This window comes from Rattus rattus, chromosome 6, assembly GCF_011064425.1.
Source record: "Rattus rattus isolate New Zealand chromosome 6, Rrattus_CSIRO_v1, whole genome shotgun sequence".
NCBI lineage: Eukaryota > Metazoa > Chordata > Mammalia > Rodentia > Muridae > Rattus > Rattus rattus.
In genome coordinates this window covers 72,009,496-72,019,865 of record NC_046159.1, presented here as the reverse complement: position 1 = coordinate 72,019,865, position 10,370 = coordinate 72,009,496, and the positions used below count along the sequence as shown (strand labels likewise).

At 35.7% G+C, this 10,370-nt stretch overlaps 1 non-coding gene across 1 annotated transcript; it reads right to left on the bottom strand.

The window, feature by feature from the left end:
• Positions 1-205: 205 nt before the first annotated feature.
• On the bottom strand, positions 206-287 carry Trnas-gcu. The gene has a single exon. It is a non-coding gene; the product is annotated as a tRNA-Ser (tRNA).
• Positions 288-10,370: the final 10,083 nt, after the last annotated feature.

Genomic DNA, 10,370 nt, shown 5'->3' with positions numbered 1-10,370 from the left:
GTCCTTGGGAATGGGATTGTTGGGGGTAAAGGGGTAAAGGGGGAGGATGGGAAGGGCAGCACCCATAAAGAAGTGGAGGGGCAGGGGTTAGGGGGAATCTTGGCCTGGAAACCGGGACAGGTAACAACAATTGAAATGTAAATAAGAAACACTCAGTTTAATAAGGATGGAGAAAAAAATTGAAAAAAAAAATCTGATAGTCAGTCGATGAGGATGGGATTCGAACCCATGCGTGCAGAGCACAATGGATTAGCAGTCCATCGCCTTAACCACTCGGCCACCTCATCCTGTGGAAACTTGCTCTTTATAATTTCTCCTCCAACAAAGGATTCCAAGAACCCTTTAGTATTAATATTTTAATAGCCTTCCTCTAGCTGAACCTCCAAAACTGTCTGAGTCAGATATCATAAAAGATTTCACAACCACAACAAAAAGAGAAGTGAGCTTGTTTGGCACATATCATAAGCGATGACACAGTGTTTGGCACACAGGATGGGCAGGGCAGGTAAGACAGCAGTCTTGCCAACTTGGCTTGACTCAGTCCTGAATATGTCTCAGGACCAGAGACAACGTGGAACCTTCGTTTACTTTGTTCCTCTACAGCTGCAGTTTTCATTCAAGGGAAGGAATGTTTCTGTTTTTCATAAAGAACATCTTCTAATTGCTCGTTTCTGGATTTCCAAAAATATATATAATACTTTATTATATATATATATATATATATATATATATATCAATTTAGTGAGCTCTTTTTTATACTGATGCCAACAGCATTGAATCTCATTTGTATAATTCCTAGCTACCTCAATATATTCTTTTAGTCTTTAGATATTTTTCTTATTTTTATCTCAGCAACTCCAAAGTTAAATATTGGAAAGTTTTAAGCAGTCAATCATAGAATGTAGCAATTTCATTAAACCATTATCTTTTTCTTGACACCAGTCTACTTGTCCACCCTCAATTTCTATTTGGATCATACATATAATTACCTCCTTTAGGGAGTAGAAGAGCTGAGTCAAATTTAGTTGCTGATGGCTTCCATGGAGGAGAATATAATTTTACCATGGTAATTATATAACCATCTGAGTCTTGTTAACTACTTCTTTCTCTTTTGCGATCTACATCTCTTCCTTCATTGACTAAATCTTGTTTCCTTTAATATCTTTTTGACTAAACTGACACATTAATGCAACTGTCTCTGTTCCTTCAGGTATGTGAGACTCCTTATACAATTCATATTGTATCCTTATATTTTGCATAGATGAGAAATCTTATAAAGAAGAATTCATATACTACATGCCAGCAAGGATGTGGACTAAAGAAAACACTCCCCCATTGTTGGTGGGAGTGAAAACTTGTAAAACCACTTTGAAAATCAATCTGGCACTTTCTCAGAAAAGTAGAAAAAGTTCTACCTCAAGACCCAGCTGTACAACTCCTGGACAAAACCCTAAAAGATCCTCCCACATCATACCATCTCACAGAGATTCTTGCTCAATTACATTCATAGCAGCTTTATTTTCAATAGCCAGAAATTGAAAACAACCTAGATATCTCTCAAGTGAAAACTAGATAAAGGAAATGTGGTACATATATACAATGGAATACTGTTCAGCTATAAAAAACAAGACATAATGAATTTTGTATATATTATTTATATATTCTTGAACTCCTGTTTTCAGGGTTCTTTCCAGCAGCCTTAAGGTCTGTCCTGTCACCATTTTGCTGAGGATCACCAAAAACATTCTTGCTTCCTGGTATCATGCTGTTTCTGATTATCATTAAGTCACTAACCTTGGCAGGGATAATATTCCCCAATAACTTTGAGAGGTAAAATACTCCACAGTAATATTGGCAGGGAGAACCTTCCTGCCAAAGAGGACATGAAATAAAATATGCACATTATTATGCAAACAAACTTTGTATATTCAGCAACCATCAGCAGTCAAGGAGACCACATTTTGCTGGCTATACTCCAGGGGCAGGAACAGAGACTGTGTCACACCATCTCTTCTAGTGACATATCATACCCAGCAAAACACACACACACACACACACACACACACACACAAACATTCTTAATAACTTAGTGTGTATAATACTACTGATCTGTGTGTGTTTTTCCAGCTGATCATCTGGTATTAGTAATCTTTAATTAAAATTGTAGTCATATTAAACTACCTTTGAAGCTTTTTTCTGTATGGCCCGCAAATAGATTCCCTTCAAGTACATGAAGTTGTAGCTTTTGGCATCTTAGAAATTTGGAGAATATATTTATATTTATACTCACAAACTTTCTTCTTAGTGCATACATTGTGTACATTACTGATATGGATAGTTAGATATAGTACTTAGATAAAAAATATAAACTTTTCTCTAGAAAGTTTCTTATCAAACTTGCCTTTATCCTATCTACATGTGTTCAACTCTCCTTTGTGTCAATTTTAATTTAATTCAGGAATGAACAGGAACAGTTAATAAAATTGTACAAATCCTTATGTTGGGAGCATTCTCAGGTTCAATTTTAATGCTTTATGTTCTAAATCATCCAATTCTAACAGAAAAAGACAAATGGAATGTGTATCAAAGTCTATATACCTTGGAACTTCATCAATAAAATTGTTGTATGTTACCATTTGTAAACATTCAGTACTCACTACATAGAAATTTCTCTAAAAACTCTGATATTTAATTTTATTGCTATCTTGCTTTTGTATTTTTATTTATTTTTATTTTATGTGTATTTATTTTTTAGATTGGAATCTTCTGTTTATTAGTTAGGTTTATTTTTTATTTTTTATTTGTTATTTTATTTATTTACATTTCAAATGTTATCCCTTTCCCAGTTTCCTCTCTGCGACCCCAATCCCACCTCTCCCCCTTGCTTCTATGAGGGTGCTCTCCCACTCACCTACCCACTCCCACATTACCAACCTAGCATTCCCCTCTGGTGGGGCATCAAGACTTCACAAGACAAAGGATCACCCCTCTCACTGATGCCAGATAAAGCCATCTTGCTCCTGTCTAAAGGAATTACAGGGGCAAAGAGTGGAGCAGAGACTGAAGGAAAAGCCATTCAGAAACTGCCCACCTGGGCAATCATCCCATATGCATCCACCAAACACAGTCACTGTTGCTGAGGCCAAGGAGGTCTTGCTGACAGGAGTCTGATACTATAGTATTATTGTATAATAATATTATTGTAATACATCTTTTGAGAGGCTTTTCCAGAGCCTTACTGATACAGATGAGGATGCTTGCAGTTAACCATCGGACTGAGCACAGGCACCCCAATGGAGGAGTCAGGGGAAGAACTGAAGGAGATGAAGGGGTTTGCAACCCCATAGGAAGAACAACAATATCAATGAACCAGACTCTCCAGAGCTTCCAGGGACTAAATCACCAACCAAAGAATATACATGGAGGTACCCATGGCTCTAGCTATATATGTAGCAGAGAATGGCCCTATCTGGCATCAATTAGAAGGGTTGTTGCTATCTTGTAAAGTATAGTTTTGCAAAAAGAATAGATATGAGATTTGGAGCTCAATCCATCTGGGGAACTATAGTTTGTCATGTGGAGTGATTTATTTCACAAAGAAAAAAACATATTCTATGAAGTACTAAACCCCTTTGGCAATGAAATCATTTAGGCAAAACTTTAATCTATCCTAGTGACAAATTTTCTTTTTAGTTTGTTGCTTAAAATTCAGTTCTGTAGTTTTTTCAAAAGTATAAAATAAAAAAAAAAAACAACTCTTATATAAGAGATCTAATTTCGATCTTAGGTCACTTGAAAAATAATTGGTATGTAGCTGCTGAATTTTTGCATGTTTAAAATGGAAGCCTAGACTTGGTATAACTGTGTATCTTTAAAGCATACACATTTCATAGTTCATAACTGATATTTCTTTAGGGCTTCTTGTCATGAAATGACCCTTAGTACTGTGAACAGTGTCCTCTTTCTGTGAATGTGTGCACGGGCAGGTAAATGGCACACACTTCCTGCTGTGTCATGTCAGATATTGACTTGAGGGATGAGGGAAGATTCCTACACTTGTAATATGAGTCTGTACAAGGCTCTTCTCATTTTCCTCTTACATGAAGGGAAAAATGTGAACTGAAGGAAGAGGAGCAAGGGAGAATGTAAGACAGAGACGTTCTTCTTCTGAGGACACCATTCATATTAATTTAAAGTTCCCTACTGACCTCATTTCACCTTCTTTAACATTTTACAGACCGTATGCTTAAATAAGGACACCATGGAAGACAGATTGTCAATGGACAGACTGAGAATGGTACAACAGCAATGTCAAATGGGTTCCCATCTAAGGTCTCCAGGAAAATTATTTAACATTTAATTTCTAGATTCTACAGCATTCCTTAGCCCGTAGCTTTCTCCAACTATCTTCATTTAAGTCCAGCAATGATGGTGTGCATATGTCATTCATTGTATCATTTGTCTTGTTGAAAAAAAATGTTGAGCCTTTTAGTTCTTATAATCATACTGAAATAAACACCAATATTTTCTATTAATATACATAGTAAAAACAAAGCAAACAAACAAAAAAGAAAAAAGTCGTGGGGTGCAAAGAAGTCCATTGACTTCACAATGGTCATCTTATATAATAAACTGAACTCATCAGACAGTGTATTAATTCACCCACTGCTAATTGCAGGAACCACCTGGAGTTTCAATAGGGGACACAAAAATGTAATTGAACATTTATTTGCCTAGAAGGCATTTAAGGCTTCTATCTTACTGTGTCCTGTTATGTTCATCTTGCAAACACAGAGATACTCAAATTTTGAGCATAAAGTATTCTAGACTCACTATTCCATGCTGCTTTTTTCTATCAGTTTTCTATAGACACCGAGAACCTACAACCAGCAGTGATATGCAGTCACGCCTGCCACAGCTGCCAGACTTAAGCTGTGGCTCCTTTCCGTTGACATATATTGCTTAGCTTCTGGCATGACAAGTAGCTTTCCTTGTGAAGTGCCACTAAACCACTATTGATTTTGGCTGCCTGGCAAAAAAGAGACACTATCTTGTTATCATCTCTCTTGTATTTTTTTTTTACCTCTACTAGACTGGCATCTTTCCCATCTGGGTGTAACAGAACAAGTAATTCCAATTGCATGCACTTAAGGGATAAAAAGAATCTCATTCTGTTTTCTTGTTTGACTCCTAGGTGCCTCCCTCATCCCAGGTCTCAGGGACTTCCAGGAAAATCACTCCATTCCAGGCCCTTGGCAGCTCCTGTTTCTCTCCATTACTGATCCTTCCCCCTATCCCCCTAGCTTCTCTGTCACCCACTCAGGTCCTTCCTTCCCTTTGTGTTCCATGAACATTTTGTTACAGCTTCTAAGTGGGATTCAAACATCCTCACTTGAGCCTTCCTTCTTTAACTTCTTTGGGTCTGTGAAGTGTATCAAGGGTATCCTGAATATTTGGTTAATACTGAGTGCATAAAATGCATGTCCTTTTGGGCCTGGGTTACCTCATTCAACATATTTTCTTCCTCTTTTTTTTAAAAAAAAAACTTTGGAAACACATTATCTTTATTTTTTAAACTTTTTATTGGTTAGTTTGTTTATTTACATTTCAAATGTTATAGCCCTTCCTGGTTTCCCTTCTGAAAACCCCTTATCTCACCCACCTCTGCTTCTATGAGGGTGCACTCATCCTCTCCCGCCTTACCACCCTAGCATTACTCTATGCTGCAGCATCCAGCCCTCCCAGGAACAAGGGCATCCCCTCTCAATGACGTCAGATAAGATCATCCTCTGCTACCTCTGCAGCTGGAGCCAAGGGTCTCTCCATATGTATTCTTTGGTTGGGGATTTTGTCCATGGGAGCTCTGGGGATCTGGTTTATTGATATTGTTGTTTGTCCTATGAAGTTGTCAAACCCCTTTAGCTCCTTCAGTTCTTCCCCTAACTCCTCCATTGGGATCCCCGTGCTTAGTCCAATGGTTAGCTGCAAGCATCTTCATCTATATCAGTAAGGCTCTGGCAGAGCCTCTCAGGAGACCTCCATATCAGGCTCCTCTCAACAAGCACTTCTTGTCATCAGCAATAATGTCTGTGTTTAGTAGTGCATATGGAATGGATGAGGTGGGGCAGTTTCCGGATGGCTTTTCCTTCAGTCTCTCCTCCATTCTTTGTCCCTGCATTTCCTTTAGACAGGAGCAATTCTGGGTTAAAATTTTGAGAAGAGTAGGTATCCCCATCCCTCAATAGGGGACCATGCCTAACTTGTGGATATGGTCTCTACAGATTCTCTCTCCCTTTTGCTGGGTATTTCAAATAACGTCATCCCAATTATGTTCTGGGAGCCTCTTGCTTTCCTGGTGTCTCAGATTTTATGTTGGCTACCATCAGTTCCCCAATTTCCTGGTGCTGGAGATGCAGACAGTTGTGGTCTACTATAGGGGTGCTGGGAAGCAATTCTAGGTCTTTTGGAAGAGCAGCCAGTGCTCAGAATTGCTGAACCACCTATTTGTCCCTATATTTTAACTTTTTAATCCAATGAATTTAATTTTATTAACCTTTTTGTTTTGTATCCTAGGAAAGTGCTCTAACTGCTTCCTAATTCCAGTAATAATTATATTGTTGATGAACCAGTTTTCAGTTCAGTACACAAATGATTGTATCTCCTGTAAATAATGGCAGTTTTACTACCTATGTTGCAATCTGTGTAACATCTACTATTTTTCTTTGTTGTATTAAGTTACCTTTGATGATTTTTTTTGTCTTTTCCTGTGCTTATTACCTTTATTAGCAATGAGGAGGCATTCTTCTTACCTTTCCTGAGTGCATCCATGTCATTACAGAACAAATGTGAATCATCGCCATTGAATATGCTTATTCTACACTAAAATATGTCACTCTTACAGGAAGAATTCACCAGTGGGTATGTTAATTTTCCTCCCGGAGACATTAATCAACAAGATGTCTTTATAACAAGTCTTAAATTTCAATATTACTTTCTGTGTAAAGATTAAAACAAGGAAATAGGGACAGAAGAATTAATCATTCAATTGGTTCTTACTATTGTAGCTACAGACACTATACTTGACTTCTTTCAACCTAACACTACAGTATGACCACAACCCTTATTTTACCTTTTTACTCCAGAGCATAAAACAAGTTGATTTTATTGATTTCATTTTACAATGAGAAAAACTAATGCTCAGAGATCTTAACAAAGTCCTTTTTCCCACTGCACATATGGTGTACAGTCACTTCAAATGATTTGTTTAACTCAAATCTTCTTTTGTCTATATGTGTAAATTGATTTTTAAAAAGATAGAATGCCACTGAGATGAGAATGATGAAATGAAAGAAGGAAAAACTAACAATGGCTAGCATAGGGAATCTTTATGGGCATGGCATTAGGCATATTTAATATACAGAGTGATGTAAGCAATATGGAAAAAGTACTCAGTTTCTAGTATAACATTTCTCCAAGGCTTTCTTGTTTTGCTATAACTGTCTGTTGGCAAAAACTAATAATTATTTCAGATTAACACATGAGTTGAATGTTAATTGACTTCCTTGAAGTGTTGATTTCAAAATGATTGACCAGAATAGCAACTAATCTAAAGCCCATTATCAGCTCTTTGAAAGACAGAAAGTACAGTTCAGGAAAAAAAACTTCATTTGATTTTGTCTTAACTTATTTGTCTTTTATTCAACAATAAAACAAGGAGAGTTTTGCTTGTTTGAGGAAATGCTTTTCTGAGTTACCAGAACTAAAGACATAATGCATAAGAAAAAATTAAATGCATCGTCTAGCCATATTTCTGGGTTATTTTAAGCATGTTTGGAAAATGTTATAATCATTAAATTTAACATTACAATATGTCTCAAATTAATTGAAATAAGTAGAAAACGTATGGAAAATTATATTCTTTATATTTTGGCTCATGAAACAAATACATTTTGCCCCAACATACTTATAAGACATTTGGAATTTATAAGATTATAATGTGCCAAAGAGCAATATAAAATGAAAAGAATTTGTACTACCAAACAGAAAAAAGAACAAAATACAAATATTGCTAGTAAAATTAATAAAAGTGGACATAGTTTGACATACACAAGATAAATGATGTAAGTGGAAGAAATCATATGCATATTCTGAGTATGTATGGGTATCATTACTGCTAAAAGGTATCTTGTAGCATTTTAATCATAAATATGGTCTGTTATCCCATTAAAATTATAAGTTAAAGAAAGAGGGATTTTTGAATTCTGATGAATATGTGCTTTAATATAGAACGTACATGATAATTTATTGCATATAAGATAGTGCAAAGATGGTTGGTATTTCCAGTACTCTATTTTCTGTTTTCTATTGTTACTTGATCATACAATATTTTACTTAATTATTTCATATAAAAATAGTATTATTAGGAACATAAAGGATTATGTTTTATTGAGAGTATACTTATGACAAAGGATTATCTAGGTAATCTTTTTCTGTAGAAAACAAAAGATATTTTCCAATGGGCATAGATGTAGTTGTCATCTTAGAGGCTTTCTGCTATATAAGCTCACCTTTCTCATTCTTTCTGAACTCAAATCTTCTGACTCAAACTTCTTTCCAAGCTGTCTGATTCAATCTGGCTTCTTTCAGCTTCTCACTGAATTGCTCTCCTGGATCCTTTTTATTCTACTTACTTTACCTGACTTTGCTTACCTTTACTGAATTATCTGAACTCACAAACTCAACTCCACAGCTATGTAGTCACCTCACTGACTTCCAACTGACTGACTAACTGACTGAATGAATGAATGAATGAATTCAACTCCACTCAGCTGGACTGATTGAACTGAACTGACTCTCCCAGCACTCTTCTTAAATAGCTTTGCTCCTGAGAGTTGGACTTATCCTATGATTCATTCTGTCAAGTAAAAGCTCTGATTCATCAATTTTCCTCTCAATTACACATCATTTAATTGGAATTAAATGTATATACTAAAGGATTCTAGGCAGATTATCTGCATTCCAGTCAAATCACATACTGTGTCTTTGGATGCACTCAGAGCAGTCATGTTTCTGGGTTAAGATTCCTCTATCCATAGTATTGTGCACATGTACTATAATCTATCAGAATACTGATGCAGATAAATGTGAAGTCAAATTTAAATCCAGCTATGAAATAGTTGGTATTGTCACTTTGGGATACAAACCAGATCTTTCCTTAAAAACAGAGAAATAATAAACAAACAAAATGATTAATACAATGCATTTATATTTAACAGTACAGAACAATCATTTACATATTCATTATGTGCAGTGTCTTGCATATTTACTATTATCTATAATGAAATATGTGTTTAAAAGCATAATACAAATAAATAATATGAAAAAAATTGTTTCAGAAAAAATAGGTGGACAGAGAGTAAGGAATTAGGAACAAGTACAATGTCTCCAGAACACTAAGGAAACACGGGAGTTCCATAATAATATATAATTAGTAGTGCAAAATAGAAAATATATCGATGATTATACATGAATAATTAAAAATAACAGAGCATGAAATACAAAAATTAGCCCAGTTGGATAACTGAGCATTCAATTTTTCAGGAACAAACATTGAAAGAAATATTGCTTAGTCAATATTCTACTACACACAAAAAGTAAATTCACACTGGATTATTAAATTGAAAAGCCACACAAGCATAAAATAATGAACACATATGTGCATTATTTTAAGTGAATTAGGCAGCACAGGAATTTCTGCAACTCATATTCAGAGATCTGTTGGGATAAAGTTGAATAAATACTGGGAATCCTTCCGATCACAATAACATTGTGAAACATCCTGTGTCTCCAGGCATTCAAAGCCAAGGCTATCAACCAGTGTTTTGATGTTAATTTTGTTGGTGTTTGTTTGTTCATTTGTTTTTACTTTCTGGGTTGTTTGTTTGTTTTGTTTTGTTTTAACTGATAGAGGAACAATTTGGAAATCCTAAATATTTTGCTCACTACCAAATACCTCACAGTCTTATAAACACCTAAATACAATATAGGGAAGAAGGAAATCTATACACATATAACTCACCAAAATTATATAATACAGTGAAAATAGAAGTAGTGGACCAAGTTTCACTATCTGATGTGAAGCACCTCTCAATAGCTTTCTACCAGTTATTTTTTTTTTCACTTAGAGTACTCTTTTTGTTTTGATGATTATATTTTTATTGGATATTTTTATTTACATTTCAAATGCTATCCCCTTTCCCAGCTTCCTGTCCAGAAGCCCCCTATTCCATCCCCCTCCCACTTCTTCTATGAGGGTGCTCCCCCTCCCAAATCATCCCCCTTCCTGCCTCCTTACTGTCAGCTTCGTTCAT